This window comes from Dasypus novemcinctus, chromosome 2, assembly GCF_030445035.2.
Source record: "Dasypus novemcinctus isolate mDasNov1 chromosome 2, mDasNov1.1.hap2, whole genome shotgun sequence".
NCBI lineage: Eukaryota > Metazoa > Chordata > Mammalia > Cingulata > Dasypodidae > Dasypus > Dasypus novemcinctus.
This window is the reverse complement of record NC_080674.1, coordinates 56,569,844-56,589,559: the sequence shown is the minus strand read 5'-3', so window position 1 is coordinate 56,589,559 and position 19,716 is coordinate 56,569,844.

The following is a 19,716-nucleotide window of genomic DNA, read 5'->3' as shown; positions in this document are numbered from 1 at the left end:
ACCCAAGTATCCCATCACAAATGTTGGCTCTCAATAGATGATTTTATTGTAAACCTTCCAGACATTCAGACTCCACTGTTATTTTTGAAAAGACATTCCAAGAGCAGATGCCCCTCCATTCAGGGCATGGTTTGATAGAAAACAGCAGGCACAATTAAAAAAAAAAAAAACATAGCTCTTTTGAGACACATCCAAACAAATTAGCTGTGATGCTGAAATTATTTCCTGTTGGATTGTAAAAAGTTAACGAGACAAGTAAATATGAAAAACAACATTAGGAAGCAAGGGATAATTTCCTCCCAAACATGGAGCTCTTTCAGACATTGATAATAATAGATATGGATTTTCATTTGTCTATTTTTATTTATCACAATGACCTCATTCTATGTCTATTTTTTCAAATTTTCATTAACTATCTCTTTTGAGGTGACCTTACTTATATTATGGCTGTTATGAAACCCATTAAAGTATGAGGCTCAAGAATTTTGATGATATTTTTCATGATCTATTTCCAACTTAAATGAGTACTTCCAACAAATTAATAAATGATAATGAGGAAAAGGTTGAAATTATTGTTTAAATGGCATTTTGAGGCTGTATATACCTTCCACTAATCAAGTTTTTCTTGGTTCCAATTAGTATAAACAATTGAGACTTAACAGTATGTTAAAGTGGCATGGTCTCTTCCCCCAGTAATTTAAGGTTTAAAAATAATCTCTCTGAAGACAGTTTTCTTGCTGTTTCCAATAATTACTCCCTGGGCTTATGTATAAACTGCCTTAAAGTTTTAGGAAGGTATGCAGGTTTTGAAGTCAACAGACTGGTTTCTATTCCCAACTCTTAAATTATTATTTTATCACTTTATCTCTCTAGTCTTCAGTTTTATCATCTGAAAAATGAAAGGGTGGTAATCTTAATAATTAGTATCATTCTAGTAGTTAATAAGGGCTTGGCCCTCCACCACGAACTTAAAACACATCATTCAAGTGATGCTGACAATAACCTCAAGATATTATTCCTATTTTACAGATATGGAAACCGAAGTATAGAGAAGTTACGTAACTTTCCAAAGGTCACTCAGCTAGCAAGTTGAGTACCAGCATTCAATCCAGATCTATTCAAGCCCAAAGACTCTTAGCTACAATGTCTCAGTATGAGATACAACCTCTGAGATTCCTTCCAGATCGAACACTCCAAGATCCCATGATTCTTTTGGAGTGAATGTTACTGGAAAGAAAGAGAAATTATCTTGAGTAATAAGTTCAATAGGCAGACTGTTCAATGGATGAATATTTCCATGGATGGAAATAGAGAGCAGAGTTGGAGAAACAGTGGGTAAAATTTAGTGTTCTGGTTTGCACAAATGACTCTGATGTGCTGGCAGAGATAACCAACAAGCCTTTGGAAATTTAGACTAAAAGAAGGGACAAAATCAGTGCTGAAGATAAAAAACTAAGTCACCTGCCAGAAGACAATGGTGTAACCAAGCAATTGAAAAGAGTGCCAAGGGAGAAAGTGTAGAAGGAGAAAGAGGAGAGAACTAAGGGTAGATCCTTGAGGTCAACTACACATGGGTGTAGGAGAAGAAATAGAAGCCATAGGACATAGAGAGGATGAGTAGAGGAACCTCAAGGGTGGTATTTCTGAGGGCAAAGTTGAGAAGATGTCGGAAGTGGAGATAACCCACAATGCCAAATGCCATTCTTTACAAAGTCCAGAAAAGTTAAGAACAAATAAGAGGCCACTGTATTGACCATTTGGAATCACTGGTGACCCTCTGGATACAAGTACAGTGTACTCATATGAAAACCTGAACACAGTGTGTTAAGAAGTGAGTACCAGGGAGAGTGTGAACTACAGAGTAAACTATTATCCATGTGGTGCAACAGTGCTCCAAAATGTGTTCACCGAGTGCGATGAGTGTGCCACAATGATGGGAGAGGTTGTTAGTGTGGGAGGAGCAGGGTAGGGGGATGGGGGATATACGGGAACCTCATGTTTTTTATAATGTAACCTTTTTTTGTGATGTATGTATCTTTAAAAAAATACAATTTACAAAAATGATGGGGGTGGGGAATGGGTTATATGGGAGCCTCTTTTTTTTTTTAATGTAACATTCTATGTGATCTATTAACTTTAATTTAAAAAAAAAAAAAAGTGAGTCTGGGAATAACAGATCTGGAGATAGTGTTTATTTTCCTATCTGGTGTGTCAGCCAAAAAAGAAAGTAGGAATTGGAAAGGTAAGAAATGTCAAGAAAAAAATGCTTTTAACGTAGTACAGACTTGGGCATTCTTTTAGACTGCAGGCAAAGGGCCACAGGAGAAAGGGAAAATTTAGGGAATGAGGTCCTGAAGTGGGTTGGGAGGTGAAAGACAAGAGTGCAAGCCAAAGATCAACCTCCAAGCATCTTGAGTCATTGTACTCCCATCTGGGTTCCTTGGGTCCACCCGCCATCAGGGTCTGTTTCTGGCCTTCCAGAACCATTTCTTTAGAGAACCAGCAAATGCCACGATTTTCAGAACTAAATTTAAAGTATGAACTTTAAATATCAAACCCCACTCAATTTTGCAGTTAAGAAAATGGACCCAGAGTGGTAAATCTGCCCAGAGTCATAAGGCTAGTTAGTGACAGAGTCCGGACAAATACTAGGATATGTTAACTCTGAGCACATTCTTTCCTTCCTTCGCACCACACTACTTTCATATATGCAAAACTTTTTATCAACTTTCCTTTAAATAATTAATCAGCTAGATTTTGTGACATTTATGGAAGAAGGGATGGCTGTCTTATGTATATCTGATCTTGTGCAATTATTATTTTCCTCATACACACGATGTTTAACAATTTTTACCATATTTTGCATCATCTGCCAAAGGCCTAAAGCAACAAATAAGTTTAATAATGAAATGACTAGTTAAATCAATGCATGATCGTTAGCCTTGCATTACCAGAATCTGCTAAGGAACTCTCCTAACCTTCAGTTGCCCAACCACATGGTAACATGTCGGGCTTTGTCATCACCTGGAGCTTCTCCTCCTGCAGCTGTAACCAACCCCATCTCAGATCCTCATCCTACCACACCTGTCCTTCTGCCTCATGGATGCCACAAATTCCTTGATTTTCATCTTTTCCTAATCTACCAGCTAGCTCCAGTCTGAATCACATGGTTGGTCTTAGGACTCTTTTCCTACAGATTCCTGAGTTTCTTTGCACCACTGTCCTTCCACTATATCTGCCCAGCAAAATCCCACAGCTAGTCAGCAAACTTACAGCCTGCCTTTTTCTTTTAACCTTGGCTGCTAAGGCCACTGTAGTCATGGTCTCCAACCTCGCGCTGCCCATCAGTCCTTTAATTTGTATGGTGTAAACTCCCTCTCCTTCCTCAAGTCTCAGCTCAGTCTTCACTGGTCTTCCCTCTCTTTCTCTTGCAAAGCCCCAGCTGAAACTGGCCTCCCCAGGTCACAAATGACCTCCTATCTGACAACCTAATGGATATTTTCCCATTCTTATCCCACCAGCCTCTTTGCTTCAGCTACTTTGATGTTTACCCACTCTCTCTTAAAACTCCCTTGACTTCTATGTTCCTGCACATTCATGATTCTCTTCCTAATGTCTTTCATTAATTTATTCATTCAACAAACATTTATCTACACACATATACTATATGCCATGGGATTCAGGGTGTCTAGAGGTAAACAAAACAGACATGGTACATGTCCTCATGGAATGTGCCATCTAGTGAGAAATAAAAGAGTAAAGAAGCAAGCAAACAAATAAACATATAGTGATAATGGAATAATGCTGTGATGGAGAAGAGCTAGGTTCTAAGAAGAATTTACAGGGGAAGACTGTATACAGTAAAATAGAAAGTGCACTAATCTTAAAAATGAAATGAATATTAACATATGTAGATACTCATATAAACACAATTCAGATCAAGATATAGAATGCTTCCATGCCCCAGGAAGTGAGGTGGATGCTCTAGGCTAGGTGGCACCAGAGAACTTAAGTGTATGGACACTTAAGCTGCAACCTCAAGAATGAGAAGCCATCATCAAAAGTGATAGGGAAGAGCATCTGTACAGAGAAAGCACGGAAGTGGGAAAGAACTTGCACTCTAGCTCACTGAAGAGGTATGTTCGTTTTGAGGTGCTCACAGAGAATATCACACTGAAGTATTTGAGGAGTTTATGAAGTTTCCGTCAGGTGGTGGGATCACGTGGCCTGGGTTACAGGAGAACAAGAGAAGGATATTTATGGAACTGCTCCCAGTGAATTAGCTCATGCTAGATGGCCTGCGCCCTATCACATGAGGGAGTGTTGCAGCCATTTACAAACAGCCCCAACTGAGGCACGAGTCAGATTCAAACCCTCATTTACATAACTCCAAATCCATTGCTCCTTCCACACACCGCACAGTGAAAGAAGAGATTTTTCTATCACAGACAGTAGGGTAGTTTTGAATTTACTTCCCAGACTCAGGAAGAAAGTTTCCTCTGGGTTGATGCCTTGCACACAAGACCCCTGGAGAAGAGAAAAGGTCAAAGAAAGCACGTGGTTCCTCCTGTGTTTCCTGCATTTATTTACAACCCCAGCACCCTGCCCTCCTTGCACAGCAGAATCTCCAGATCCCCTGACTTTGATGGGAACCAGAAGGAGATGAGGGTCACAGGGGCAGAATCTGAGGGGCCGGCTGATCAATGGTCAACAGATTCTCTCTATACCAGAGTCTCTCTGTTCATTAAAATTTTTTCCTGGGCTGCTTTCTCAGCTTGCCCCAGTATTCAGAGGTTTTAATCTGATTTCTGATTCTTTCATTAATTTGCTGGATTTGCCCCAACTCCACCCCCAACTCTCATACACACACACATACACACAGACTTACCATCTTTCAAATCTTTCAACTCAAGTCAAATTATCAAGCATCTCATTATCATCCTACAAATCATCTTGATGCATTTATCTCTGCTTCTCCAACCACAATTTATATGATGCTAGGATTAAATTTCAACATGATACATCAGATTTTTCTGATTCAAAGATGGATTCGCATCAGCCAGAGATGGACAGGAGGATTACTGTGGAATCAGCGAGGGGCACATGATTAGAGAAGAGATCTGAACTCCAGAGTCAGACAGATCTAGGATAGATTGTGACTGCCACTTACTCACTGTGATTTAAGAGTAGACACTTCACTTTTCTGAACCTCAGTTTGCTCAACCATACAATGGAAGTAAAAGGCTTATCTCAGAGGAAATGCTGTGAGGATTAAACACTTATTGTATGTAAATTCCCTGACATATATTTAGGACTCAATTAATGCACTTTTCTCCCTTCAGACTTACTCAGTTTCCAGGACAGTCTACTCTCTGTGCCCACTGGAGTACAAGCTGGCATGAAGAGCATCTAACACACTGCGTGGGAGGAAATTCTTATGGCTTAGAATGAGAGACTTAGAAGAGGAGGCAAGCATCTTGGAAAGGTAAAAAAAGACAGAGAGGCAATAAGAGTGTTGAGTGGAGAAGAGGAGAGAACGACAAGATACAGTGAAGGGAAGAAAGAGCTGGCAGGAAAGGAAAGAGGCAGGTCCAGTGAGACGATCAACCAGAGCAAAGAAAGCAGGGGCTGCTAGACACAGGTCACCCAGCAGCACAAGTCTCTCTACTCTCTGGACTCAGCTCCCAAGAAGGTGTAAGAAAAGAAGATTAGTTTAGTTTTCACATAAAGGAAGAAAATATTAATTAATGTAACCTGCCATCCTACTGCCTCAGTCTCCCACTCCCGGGTTAAACAGGAACACAGCAAACCAGCTTAAACCAGTCCTATAGGCAATAAAAAAAGATGCCGGAGAAAGAGCTAAGTCATACCAATTCAGCACCAAATTCCATTCCTTATTTGGCAAGGGGGAGCAGGTAAAAACTAAAATGGTTGGAATGTGATGGGGGAAAGCGGTTAATCAGAAACTTTTACGTGGGAAAGTTAGATCTTCTCAGAGAGGTTGTAACCTCTGAAGTATCCAATCTGTGGAGAAACAGGAAGGGCTTGCGTGCTAGGCTTAGGGGTATAAATCGTGTCATTCTTTGTTCAGGGCGCCAGCCATGTTTTCTGGTTGTGCGCCCCTTCTTGCAAGATTGAGAATAAGTTATTTTCTTCTCCACAATCGGGTGAGCCTTATTTTCTTCCAAAAGAAGATTTCTTTCTTACAAAGGTTAACCCTGCAGGGAAGGTCCCATATCATGGGTTCCTGGGCCCCAAGGCCGAGAGGAACAGCACGGGGTGTTTATTCCCATGGCTGGACTGCTGAACCCAGAGTGTGAAGGAAGCTGGGCAAAAGAGAACATCTGGAGAACTGGCAATCCAAATATCAGGCTTGGCTGTAAAGTAAGTCTAAATTCCAATGGGTTTGAATGGAAGGGCCCGGCTTTATGTCGAAAATCATCCTGCCTCTGATATGATGGTACTTGCACTTACATTTACGTGGCTTGCAACTACTGCTTAGTGCAAATAAAGATTTCAAAATCCCCTTTCTAAGAATGTCACTACTCTGCAGCCATCCACGGCACCCACCACGGCGCATGGATTTGGAACCCCTGGCTCAGCATGAAGTGCAAGGCCATGAGGAATAAGGAAAGACCGACAGGGCTATCCAGACCCTCTCTTTTTCAGTTTTAAAAAGAAAGAATTGGGGTCATCAAGTCAACTCATTAAGGGGAAGGCCCATCTCCTACCCCTTCTGCACTCCGGGACAGCAGAGTCTGACCTTCACAATTACATTCTTGCCTTGCTTGGTTCTATTCCCATTCATCCCCCTCCGCTATTCCCCCTTTTGCCAAATTCCTCTTCCTCATGAGTCAGGGGTTGAAAATGCTTGGCATCCTTGCAGAGTAAATAGTATTTCTCCACAGCAATAGTAGTCAGTAGCAAACTGCCTTTGCCCTGCAGTGAGGAGGTGTGAGCACACAGCTTGTAACTTGACTGTCAGGGACCAATGTGGGCAGGAAAAGGAGCCAGGCTCTGGTCTCCGCTGGGCATCAAAGTCTTGCCCTGGCCTTGTTTGTATCCTGCTCCCACAAGTTCAGCTGGCTTGCAAAAGGGGGGAGGGGAGGAGGAAGGAGAGGAAGGAGGAGAAAAAACCTGTGCTGCCTACTAAATCTTATATCATCTGATCATCGTACCTTTCATGCCATTCCCATTTTATAGATCCAGAGAGACGAAGATGTTTGCCAAGTTTGCAAGTGTCAGGAACACCGGAGCATGAACGCTGGTACTCTGAGTAGAGCCTGTCATTCTTTCCACCAGGTCAAGCCACTGGTGGAAGGGAGCAGGCAGTTGACTGAAACTGATTGCCCTTCTCCTGCATCAGGGCCTTTAAAGATGTTTGGCCAAGATGTAAGGGAGCTTGCAATGGGCATCAGAAGACAACATTACCTCTTCCCCCTCAGCCGGGTGCCAGGCTACCCCAGTGGGGGTAGGGTGGGAATCTGTTGTTTCGGAGGGTCTGTTGTGTTTAAAGCAACGGTGGGAGAACCAGCAGTGGAGGTGCTTCCCCGGGAGTGGTGGACACAGCAGTGTCCTGCTACCCCCTTGTAAATCCTGCTGCCGGGGGAGGGGACAGCCATGGCAAGATCCGCTCACTTCCCTAAGCATGTCCTAAGCAGCTCAGGTGCCCATCTGTTAGCCCAGGAAGCTGGAGTGCTCACCCTGTCGTGCAGGCTTTTGGTATTTCTCTCCTTTGCACAGCTTCAGGCACCTCAGATGCCCTTTGTGTTAAAACTCAGCATCTTGCAGACAGGATGACTGAGGCTCAGAGAAGTAAGGAGACTTTCTTTAAGGTCACACAGCAAGTGAATGACAGAACCATAGCTAGAACCAGGTTCCTGGCTGTTATTTAGCTAGTCACCACCAGATATTCATTGGGTGCTTATTTTCTGCTAGGCACCGCTCTGGGTGCTGGATGACAAAGGTTTTTTTATTAGAAACATGCTGTGCTGCTCCTGCTGGAGCTTCCCTGCTCCCCTCTTCCGGATGCTTTCTATCCCCAGCCCCAGAGTCTAACCCCGAGACCTCCAAGGACACTCCCCGTGGCATTCCTGCAGCCTTAGAAGGGGTGCTTTTGTTTTCAGTCTTTTCCTCCAAGACCCGGAATGCATATTAGCAGGACTTGCTAATTTATAGCCGTGCTTCCTTTCAGAAAATTCCCTAGCCTGCTCTAAGTCAACAGAAATGAGAAAAGGCTTGTTAAAGTTCTGTCACAGGAGCCAGTTGTTCTTTGCTTGAGCAGGAGGCTTTCTTTAACCCTGGGCCCCAGCTAGGTTCTGTAACAGCACATCCTCCTCCTACAAGCACTCAAGATCTATGTGCAAGACATGGAAACTCCCTGCAATGTACATTTATTCAGTGCCATATCCAGCCTTGCCCTCCCTCAGATAACCCTGCATCTCTGCTCTCCCATTTGCCACATTTTGTCTTCCACAATGCTGAGCTGCCTTAAAGGTTTTGGTGATCACATGGCCGGTTTCCAATTTTTATACTCTTGACACTTTGCTTGTTAACTGAGAACAGAGGCCACATCCTGTTTGTGCATGCTGACCTTCTGGAAAGGAATTTGTTCCTTCCTTCATTCATTTATTTTGTTCACCCATCTCTCCATTAACAAGTCTGGCCCTGTTCTGGGAGCTAAGGACAGGGCAAGAGAGAGAGATCCCTGCTCTATTGGATGCTGCGCCATACCCACCCAGAACCCCCTTCAGAACCAAGCAAGGTGCTCGTTCCCCCAGGCCGGGAGCTGCCTGCTGATGAAGCACAGCTAAGTCCTTCCCCAGGAATTGCCCTCAGCCAAAGGAATTCTGTCCCCCAAGGTAATTCCCCTTCCACGGGGCAGCCTGTATCCAGAGGCTGGTTGGTGCGCCCAGTCCCCTTTGTCTCAATTCAGGACTTGCCTAAAGCTCTACCTCAGTTTTGACCCTTCCCCTCAAATCAGCTGAGGCCTCTGTTGCAACTGCATCACAGTTCAACTCCTCTCTCTGCCCAAGCCTGCTTCTTTCACTCCGTCATGGGTACAGTTCTTGATGGCTGGCTCCCCGATAAACCTACTGTACACAAATCTCCCTTTCAAAAAATAAATAAATAAATAAATAAATAAATAAAATCTCCCTCTCAGGGGTTTCCCACCCCGCCCAGGGAACTCATCCAAAGACACCTGCTGTCATGAGGCTTGTATACTAGAGGAGGGAGATGGACAGTAAATAGTAACACAGTGCATGAAAAGTGGCATTACTATGAGAAAAAAATAGAATGAGGTCAGGAGAGCGAGGATATGGAATGGGGAGGTGATTAATTTTCATTTTTAATAAAGTGATCAGAGGAGGTGTCTCTGAGAATGTGACATTTGAGCAAAGACTTGAAATTAGCCAGCTGAAAGTCCAAGTGGTTCTGAATCCAAAATTGTTCCTCTGCCCCACACATCCACATCCCATCACCTTTCCCTGCTTTGCTTTTCTTCTTAACACATATCACCAGCAGACTTTCTATTTATTTTACTAACCCACCTTAAAAATCATCTTCCCTCCCCACAGCTTCCACAAAGGCAGGAATTTTTTTTTTAACCATATGTATAAATATTAGAGAAGTTGTAGGTTTACAGAAAAATCATGTGTGAAATACAGAGTTCCCATATATCTCCCTATTCTTAAACCTTGCATTAGTGTGGTACATTTGTTTTCACAATTGAAAGAACATTTTTATGATTGTACCAATAACTGTAGTCCGTGGATTAGGTTAGGGTTCTCTGTGTTGTACAGTCTTAAGGTGTTTTTTAATACATAATTTTTAGTCTAGGAACACATATATATCCTAAAGTTTTCCCTTTTAACCACATTCAAATCTATAATTCAGTGCTGTTAATTATGTCCACGATGCTGTGCTACTACTGTCACCGCCATGCATTACCAAAATTTTTCACCAACTTAAATAGAAACTGTAAAATTTAAGCATTAGCTCCCAGTCCCCTAAAGCCCCCAGTCACCTATATTACAGTTTCTGACTCTATGAATTTGCTTATTCTAATTATTTCATATCCATGAGATCAATATTTGTCTTTTGTGTCTAGCTTATTCCACTTAACATGCTGTCTTTAAGGTTCATCCATGCTGTTGCCTATATCAGAATTTTATTAATTCTTACAGCTGAATAATATTTCTTTGTATGTATATACCACATTTTATTTATCCATTCATTGCATGATGGACATTTGGGTTGTTTCCAACTTTTGGCAATTGTGAATAATGTCACTATGACCACCACTGTGCAAATATCCGTTCAACTTCCTGCTTTCAGTTCTTTGGGGTATATACCTAGTAATAGGATTGTCAGGTCATATGGTAATTTTGTACTTGGGATTTCTGAGGAAATGCGAAATGTCTTCCACAGTGGCTGCACTATTTTACAATCCCATCAGCAATGAATGAGAGTTCCTATTTCTCCACATCCTCTCCAACACTTGTAATTTTTTTTTGTTTTTTTAATCATAGTCATTTTATTGGGTGTGAAATATGTCTTATTGTGGTTTTGATTTGCCTTTCCCTAATAACTAGTAATGTTGAGCATCTTTTCGTGTGCTTTTTAGCCATTTGTATCCTCTTTGGAGAATTGTCCATTCAGGTGCTTTGTCCATTTTTATTATGGGTTGTTTGTCTTTTTATTGTTGAGCTGTAAGATTTCTTTTTATATTCTTGGTATTAAACCTTATCAAATATCTTGTTTCCAAATATTTTCTTCACTGAGTAGGTTTTCCTCACTTTCATGACCAAGTGCTTTCATGCACAAAAGTATTTTTTTATTTTGAGGGGGTCCCATTTATCTGTTGTTGTTTTTTTTTTTGTCTAGGAAACGAGTAAGGCAGGAATTTTTGTCTGTTTAGTTTGCTACTGTATCTCTAATGCCTTGAACATGCCAGGCAATGTTAGGGACACAATATGAATTTTTTGAACAAAGATTGAATTAATTTTAAACTACTGTATAAGGAGAATATTTTTCCAAGACTCATAAAATGGGGAAATTTCAAAACTCAGAAAGAGATTCCAAATAGGGAATCTCAGTACAAATGACAAAATACAAGGTACCTTTAGTAAAATAGTTGCATATTTTAATAACAAAGTGCATGTATGGAAATAAGTGATCAGGAGGAAATAAATTACAAAAATAGCTGGCATTTTGCACATGAGCCCAATTACCTGCAATGAAAGCTTATTTTTAGATCAATATTGATATCAACAATGATAACAATATAGATAATGATTTAGATACAGGTACAAAAATATAAATATTATATCATTTGCTTTTAGGAACTATATTAGGCCCTGGAGTACAGTTTTGAGTCTCTGCCCTCAAGGAAATCACATTCTAAATCATTTTTAAATTCATAACTTCTATCTGAAAAAAATTGCACAATACCAGATTAATAGCATTCATTGGGGTCTTCACCAACTCTCCCTTCACTTTGCAAAATTATAGCAAAGAGGCCTGGGTGGGTAACAGGGTCTTCATTGTTCTTCAAGGTCTCCATATTAATAAAATTTTCTACCTCTGTCCATAAAATTAATGTAATTTTCCTCAATCCAGGACCTGAGGGATACAATCTTGTATGTGCAAATGCTTCTTGGACCTTCCTTATAATGTAAACCTTATTCTGTGGTGAGTGGGCTGAAAGTGGAGCACCTGCTTTGCAGTAAAAGGATTGATGTCTTTGTGTTCCAGAGGCCAATCAGTTCCCCTAGTCCCGTGGCTTAATTGACCCCATCTTTCCACTTGCGGTGCGATCCCCTCTGGACACCTTCATCATACATTCATTCAAATGAGTCTGTTGCCAACATCCATGCTGTGTTACTGACACAAAAGCAGTGGGCCCAGGAACAAGCTGAGAGCCCTGACTCAGAAATGCAGGTGATGTGCTGCTGTTTTGCCTGCACACACTCTTCTAATAATGCTGCACATTTCTACTCTAACCAGTGCTCTGTCTACAGCAGTGGTTCTTTTCCTGCTGAGATCTGTATCAAGACTACCTATTTGGTTTGCTGAAAAGGCATATGCTCAGTTCAAGCCACAGAAGATCTGATGCGGTAGTCCTGTTATATAGCCTGGGAATCTGCATTTTTCAGTGTGGTAGTTATGTATTGTCTCTCAGCTCCAAACTCACGCTTCTATACTCTGTTTTGGGATGCTGGGGCTAGGACCCCGCGAATTGCATTTCTTCTCTGCTCTCTGGCTCCCTATTAAGCTCTGCCAAAAGGGTTCACTAGAGGGAGCCTAGAGGGCAGGAATAGGTAGAAGGGATTTGCTCCTTCCTATTGGCGAGATTTATCTCTCAGTAGCATCCTATCAAAGTCTGTTCACCCTAGCCGTGACATTATATTTTAGTTCATTTATCCCACATTCTCAGAATCAGCCTCATGACACGCTCTCCAAGATACCAGAACCAGCCAAGGATGGCCTTCACCTGAGAGGGCTGAGTCCCAGCTACACAGGACCCCCTCTCCAATCTTCTCATCTTTTCCCTTTGTTCACTAGCCCAAGTGGTAACAGATATTTCCTACATGTATTTATTTATTTAGGTTGCAATTCTTTCTTCCCCTTTCTTGAAAGGAGGAAAGGAAATGGGCATGGGTACCCCCAGCTCTGGGGGAGTCAGGCAGGCAGGCCCAGCTGGCAGGCATGGGGGAATGGGTGGGAAGAGTCCTGGAGGTTCCCACAATCCTCTTCTTTGCAGGGAACAGCAATGCTGGCTGACAAAGGGATGGGAGAGGGGAGCAGGGCCCTGGGGACAGGGAGAGGACAGGCACAGGGCTCCAGGGCTCACTTCAACACGCAAAGTCCAAGTGTCTCATAGACCCGTTTCTATGAGATCTCAAATTCTCCATTTTGCCATTTCATTCTTCCAACATGGGTTTAGTATATACTTATTTTAAACCTTATGTTAAATTAACTTGTGTGGTCTCTATTTACTTGACTGGACTCTGATTAATACAGCATTTGGTACCAAGAGTGGTTCCAGGAAACAGATTGAGATTCTAACTTGAACTGAGGACTGGTTTTGCTCAGTATGCCCTGGTACAGTTGAGCTTGTTGTTAAAATATTAAGTTATTTACTTACTAGTTGTTGATCAGCCACTATCCCAATCCCCTGAGTAACATCCTTGCTGTCTTTCACCCTAAACTCTCCTGAGGGATCCCAAGAATCACCTCCATGATCCAGAAACTAAAACAGTAACTCTTGGCTTTTCAAGAATCTTCAGACCTTATTCCAAGTCATACCTGTAATTGATTCTTATTTGCTTATATGCATGCCATATTTACTGTTAAATATTTTGACTTTCTTTCTTGTATGCACCCATAGTTTTGATCCATTGTGCCATAGGAAACCATACAGTATGCTATTGCCCAAAACAGAAGTGTTCATTGATGTGGTTAGAACAGTAAACGTTTCATCGACCCCAAGCAATGTAAGCAGGAAGTCTATGCTGACGGGGAAGTGCACAAGCCAAACATGGCTCTTCATTGTGCTGCTCACCACACTGAGTATCCCAGTGCATCACAAAAGCAGGTAGTCTGGAAACCAAGTAAAACTTGAGATCTACTAGTACAATCTGTCTTTAGAAGACCACTTTGTCTTTATAAATTTTTGGTATATTGAGAGTCTTACTCTCTCATATACATGTTGTATGCTTCCTAGAGGCTACTGGGTATAAATAAAGTGTCTTAGCATGCAGGGTATATCCAGAACTATCTATGAGACACAGAACTTGGTTAGAATTTCTTAAATATCAATTGGAATGAGATACTATGCCAGTGGTGATATTAAATGGAAAAGAAACTACAGGATGGTTCCAGATAGAAATATAGGGAAATTAGTGTGGGCAATCTTAGTAAATGATAAATATTATTGTACATTTGGCCCTACGTAACTAAGATTTTGGATGATAAATATACATATGAGTGTTTTTATTTAGTTCTTCTTATAATTTTTACCTCTTTATTGAAATTTTCTATCTAGTGAGACATCATCCTCATATGTTCCTAGAATTCCTTATATATGCTTTCCTTCAATTCTTTGAACATGTTTGAAACAGCTGATTTAAAATCATTTTCTAGTAGAGCCAACGTCTGGGCTGCCTCAGGAACAGCGTCTATTGACTGCTTTTCTTCATAGGTATGGGCCATGCTTTCTTGTTTGTTTGAACATCTCCTTTTTCTGTTGTTGCTGAAAACTGGACATTCTAAATAATACAATGTGGCAACCCTGGAAATCAGGTTTCCCCCTACCCCTAAGCTTCATTGTTGCTTCTGTTTGTTGTTGCTGCTGCTGTTTGCTTGTTTAGTGACTTTCTTGGACTACTTCTGTAAAGCCTATATTCTTTGCAATGTCTGGCCAATAAAATCTCTGCTCAGTTAGCTTAATGGTCAGCTAGTGATTAGACAGAGATTTCCTTCAATGCCTTGAACCAATAAGTACCCCATCTTTTGCTGAGGTAGTCTGCATGTTTGCCGGGAATGATGTCAGTGCTCCAACAATTATAGCTCTACCTTATTATTCACTTCTGCTTACTCAGAGCTTCAAGGTCAGTCAGAGGTGAGAGATTTGGGCCTTCTCATAACTTCCCTGGGCATGTACCCAACCTTGTACATGTGCATGGCTTTGTTGATTTCCAGGCATATGTTGGAGTTTATTCCCTAGATTTTTCCTTTTAAGTTTTTTGGCCAGCCTCTTGCTTACCCCAACTGATATCACCACCTCAGTAAGCTGTGATATTAAACAATTGCCACTGATTTTTTTTTTTTTTAGCAAACAACCTGGATATAGGGCTTTTCACACTGAGCAAGTGCTGAATCAGGCCAAATTGAGACAAGTCTTGGGACTTTTCCAGGGAGCTTCCAGACAGTTTAAATAATGACCATTCTCTGGTGATGGGGATTTGGGGGAAGCTCAAAACCTGTTCTGCCCTTTCCAGTGGCTGCTAGGCTGCTTGTTTTCATAGATGCTGTGGTTGTGAGACTGTTGGTTTTCAATATTACCTCAGGAAGCAGATGCTACCTCCCACATGGGGGGTTTTGGGTTCCATTCCCAGTGCCTCCTAAAGAAGGCCAGCAGACGCCACAATGAAAAGATGCCACAACCAGTAGATAGTGCCACAAGCAGATGCTATAACCACTGCAGACAGTGCAATCAACACATGTCACAACCACTTCAACCATCAGACTTCGCAACCAGCAGATGCTGCAACAAGCAGATGCCGCAACTAGCAGATGCCACAACTAGCAGATGCCACACCAGTAGACACCACAACCAGCAGATGATGAAACAGCAGGGGGCGGAAGTAGCTCAAGCAGTTGAGCACTTGCCTCCCACATGGGAGGTCCCAGGTTCAGTTCCTGGTGCCTCCTAAAGAAGATGAGCAAACAGAGTCATCCTGGGGAGAGAGGAATTTTTTAAAAAGGAAGGATTACCTCAGAGCTTGGAAGAGGGATGTGGAAATAAGAAAAATAAAAATATCACAAAGCTCACTCATCTTATAGAAAATTCAGCCATTTTTCCCTTGAATAAACACTCCTTAGATTATTATAATCATTTGCTTAATTTCCAGAATTCTGAAAATGTTGTTTCTGAGAGTTTTTTACCAGTGTTCTCATTGCTTTTATGGATGAGTGAGTTTTCAGAGGTCTTACTCCACCATTCCAGAAATGCATCTCCTATCCTCCCCAAACATAATTTGCCTTAAATATTTCCTCTGCATATAATGAACATCACGTTAGATGTTATTATAATTTTTGCTTATCAAATATGATTTCATAAACTCATGAGAAATAGGACAATGTTTTATATAATATCTATCCCTATTTTAACCATCTTTATGCTCTTCTTTCCTTTCCAAAATTCCAAGTGTTTTTCTACTATCATTTCCTTTTTGTTTTGAGAACATTGTTTAGCCATTTCTTTAAAGTAAGTTTGCTAACAATAAATTCTCTTAGTTTTCCTTTATCTCAGAAAGCATTTCTACTCCATTCCTGAAGGATATTTTCACTGGATTAAAAATTCACGATTGACAATTCTTTTAATTTATTACACGAAAAATGTTGAGTCAGTTCTTCCTGCCCTCCTTGGCTTCCGATGAGAAATCCACTGTCATTTGAATTGATATTGCCCTATAAATAATGCATGATTTCTCTCTGGCTACCTTCAAGATTTACCTTTGTCTTTAGTCTTCCAAAATTTAATGATAGTGTCTTGGCATGGATTTCTTTGTTTTTTTTTCCTTTTTGGGGGTTTACTTAGTTTCTTAATATCTGTTGCCAAATTTGCAATGTCTGTAGCCATTATTTCTTTGAATATCTTTTTAGTTCCACTTTTCCTTTTCTCTCTTCTTGTGACTCAAACAATACAATGTTAGCCCTGTTATTGTCCCAGAGGTCCCTGAGACCCTATTGATTATTTTCAGTCTAATTCCTCTCTCTTGTTTAGATTGGGTAAATAGTGTTGACTACCTCATATACACTGGTTCTATATTGTATCATTTCTAGTCTATAATACTGGCAAGTATGATTTTTTAAAAATGTCAGTTATTGTATTTTTCAGTTTTATAGCTTCCATTTGGTTCTTTTTTATGATTCCTACACCTTTGTTGATATTTTCTTTTTTTTTTTTCATTTGCTTTAAGAAATTCATAATTGGGAAGTGGACTTGGCCCAGTGGTTAGGGCATCCATCTACCACATGGGAGGTCCGTGGTTCAAACCCCGGGCCTCCTTGACCCATGTGGAGCTGGCCCATGCACGGTGCTGATGTGCGCAAGGAGTGCCCTGCCACACAGAGGTGTCCCCCCGTGTAGGGGAGCCCCACGCTCAAGGAGTGCGCCCCGTAAGGAGAGTTGCCCAGTGCAAAAGAAAGTGCAGCCTGCCCAGGAATGGCGCTGCCCACACGGAGAGCTGACACAACAAGATAACACAGCAAAAAGAAACACAGATTCCCATGCTGCTGACAACAACAGAAGTGGACAAAGCAGACGTAGCAACTAGACACAGAGAACAGACAACTGGGGTGGGGGGGAGGGGAGAGAAATAAATAAATAAATCTTAAAAAAAAAAAGAAATTCATAATTACTTTTGAAGCATTTTTGTAATGGATGCTTTAACATGCTTGTCAGATAATTCCAATATCTGATTCATCTCAGGTGTTGGCATTTGATGATTATTCTTTCTCCTTCATGTTGTGATTTTTCTGGTTCTTGGTATGACAAGTTACTTTTGCTTGTATCTTAGACATTTTGGATATTATATTATGAGACCCTGAATTCTACTTAACCTTATTTTTGGGGGGCAGGTCATCCCATTGTTGAGGTGTAATGTGAAGACCACATAGGTGTTTATGTTCAGCTCCCGATCTCCTTTGGCCTCACCGATACCTTCCCAGTGAAAGGGGCACATTGTCTTGCCCCACTTCATAGCTTCCCACAGGAGTATAGAATCATTGACGCCAGAAACGCGAGGAAGTGAAGGGCTGGCTCAGGTCACATTTTTACTGCAGCCTGGAGGTGAGGCTCAGCTCCACACTGGGAGTGCTGACTAGCCCCTGCTTTCCCTGCTTGTTAAGTGTCCTGGCACAGGGTAAGAACATGGTTCAGCTCCCCTCTGTCTCCTGCTAACACACCCTGGTGGGGAATCAGAGCCCTGCCTGCTTCTGTCAAGCAAAAAGGGAAGATTACCCTCAGTTCAGCCCCACCAGCACCCCACCCTTGGTGAGGGAAGGAGGGTACACTTCCTGCTTCTACAGTGTGGTTTGGAGGGTTTGGAAGATCAGGTTCCCACTCAGTTCTGCTGGAACTACAAGACATAGGGAGTATGGGTGTTGGCTGGAGTAGTGCAGGTATCGCCAGAATGTTTTCCTTTGTTGAGTTGCCCTTTTCCCAGTCCTTTGGCGAAGGTTTCTTAGGCCTGTTTTACCTGTGCCTGCTGGCATTCCCAGCTTGGAGGCTTCTGCAGGACACCTGTCTAGGGGACTGATAGGCATTAAGGGAACCCAGAAAACCCACTGCTGTGCCACTCCTTAAGTTCTGAGGTCTGAAGACAACCCACCTTCTTTCCACCTTTGAGAGACTTCCTTTGTTTGTTTGTTGTCTCATGTCCAGGCTTCTCAGATGTAAAGGGGAGATTTGGGAGGAATGGGGCTACCCCATTTTGGAAGAACTGGAAATTTAGATAATTGAGTTTTCAACCAGAAATACTGTTGCCTCAGACTTAGTCAGAAGGTAAAGAGAACAGACATTAGGTAGGCAGCTGGTAGTGACTGCCACAGGGGTAATACCAAAAAGCTTTGCTGTTCTGTTGTTGTTTTATTATTATTTTTTAAAGATTTTATTTATTTATTTTTTTAATTTCTCTCCCCTTCCCCCACTCTCACCCGCACCCCTGCAGTTGTCTGCTCTCTGTGTCCATTCACTGTGTGTTCTTCTGTGACCGCTGCTATCCTTATCAGTGGCACCAGGAATCTGTGTTTCTTTTTGTTGCATCATCTTGTTGTGTCAGCTCTCTGTGTGTATGGCACCATTCCTGGGCAGGCTGCACTTTCTTTTGCACTGGGCGACTCTCCTTACGGGGTGCACTCCTTGAGCGTGGGGCTCCCCTACACGGGGGACACCCCTGAGTGGGACGGCACTCCTTGCGTGCATCAGCACTGCGCATGGGCCAGCTCCACAGGGGTCAAGGATGCCCGGGGTTTGAACCGCGGACCTCCCATGTGGTAGGCAGATGTCCTATACATTGGGCCAAGTCTGCTTCCCCTGTTTTATTTATTTTTTAGGCAGATTAATTATAAAGAGTTCTGCACTGTATACTAATATATCTAAGTGCCTTTTAAAATTAAATGTTTTCTTGGAAATCACAAACCAAGATCATAAACATCAGGGTAACTAGAATCTCAGGGGTCAGGTTGAAATTTTTGCAATAAAGGTGACCACCAAATTGACCCACATGAAATCTTTTCAGAGCTTCTGGTGCAAGTCTAAAATAAGCAGAAAGTTGGTGCCAAGCTTTCTTCTCCATCCATAAGGAAGGCTGACAATATAGAACATCAGACCTCTGAAACAAAGGGACTTGTGATTCCTTAAGAATCAGAGGAAATGCCTGCCTCTGAAATAAATCTATTACAAGAAGCAGGAGAATGTTTTAAAAACTTCTAATTTGTGTTCTCCAAATAATTCAATAGACTTTTACATTATAAAAATAGAATAATCAGTAAGAAGGGGATAGCAAACAGATCAGAAAAGCTTGTAAGAAGTTGAAAATTATAATCGTTAAATTTAAAACTGCCATGGAAATCAGGTACAATAGGATGGATACCATGGGAAACTGAATTAATAATGAGAAAAATATTGCAAAAATCTCCCCAAACTCGCAAAATTATGTGATTATTAAAATCACAAGAATAAAAGATGTATGGAGGACATATCTAGGAGATACACTCTTTGGGCAATAAGATTTTCAGAAAGAGACAAAGAATGAATTCTACAAAAATAAAAACTGAAGAAAATGTATTTTTTTTAAAGTCTGTGCTGAGGATAAAACAGAGTTTATAAATCAGTAGAATGAATTCACAAGTTCAGAAAAAAATTAAAAGAAAAAGAACACAAAGTAAAAAAATAATTTAATTAAGAAAAACAATATATATAGC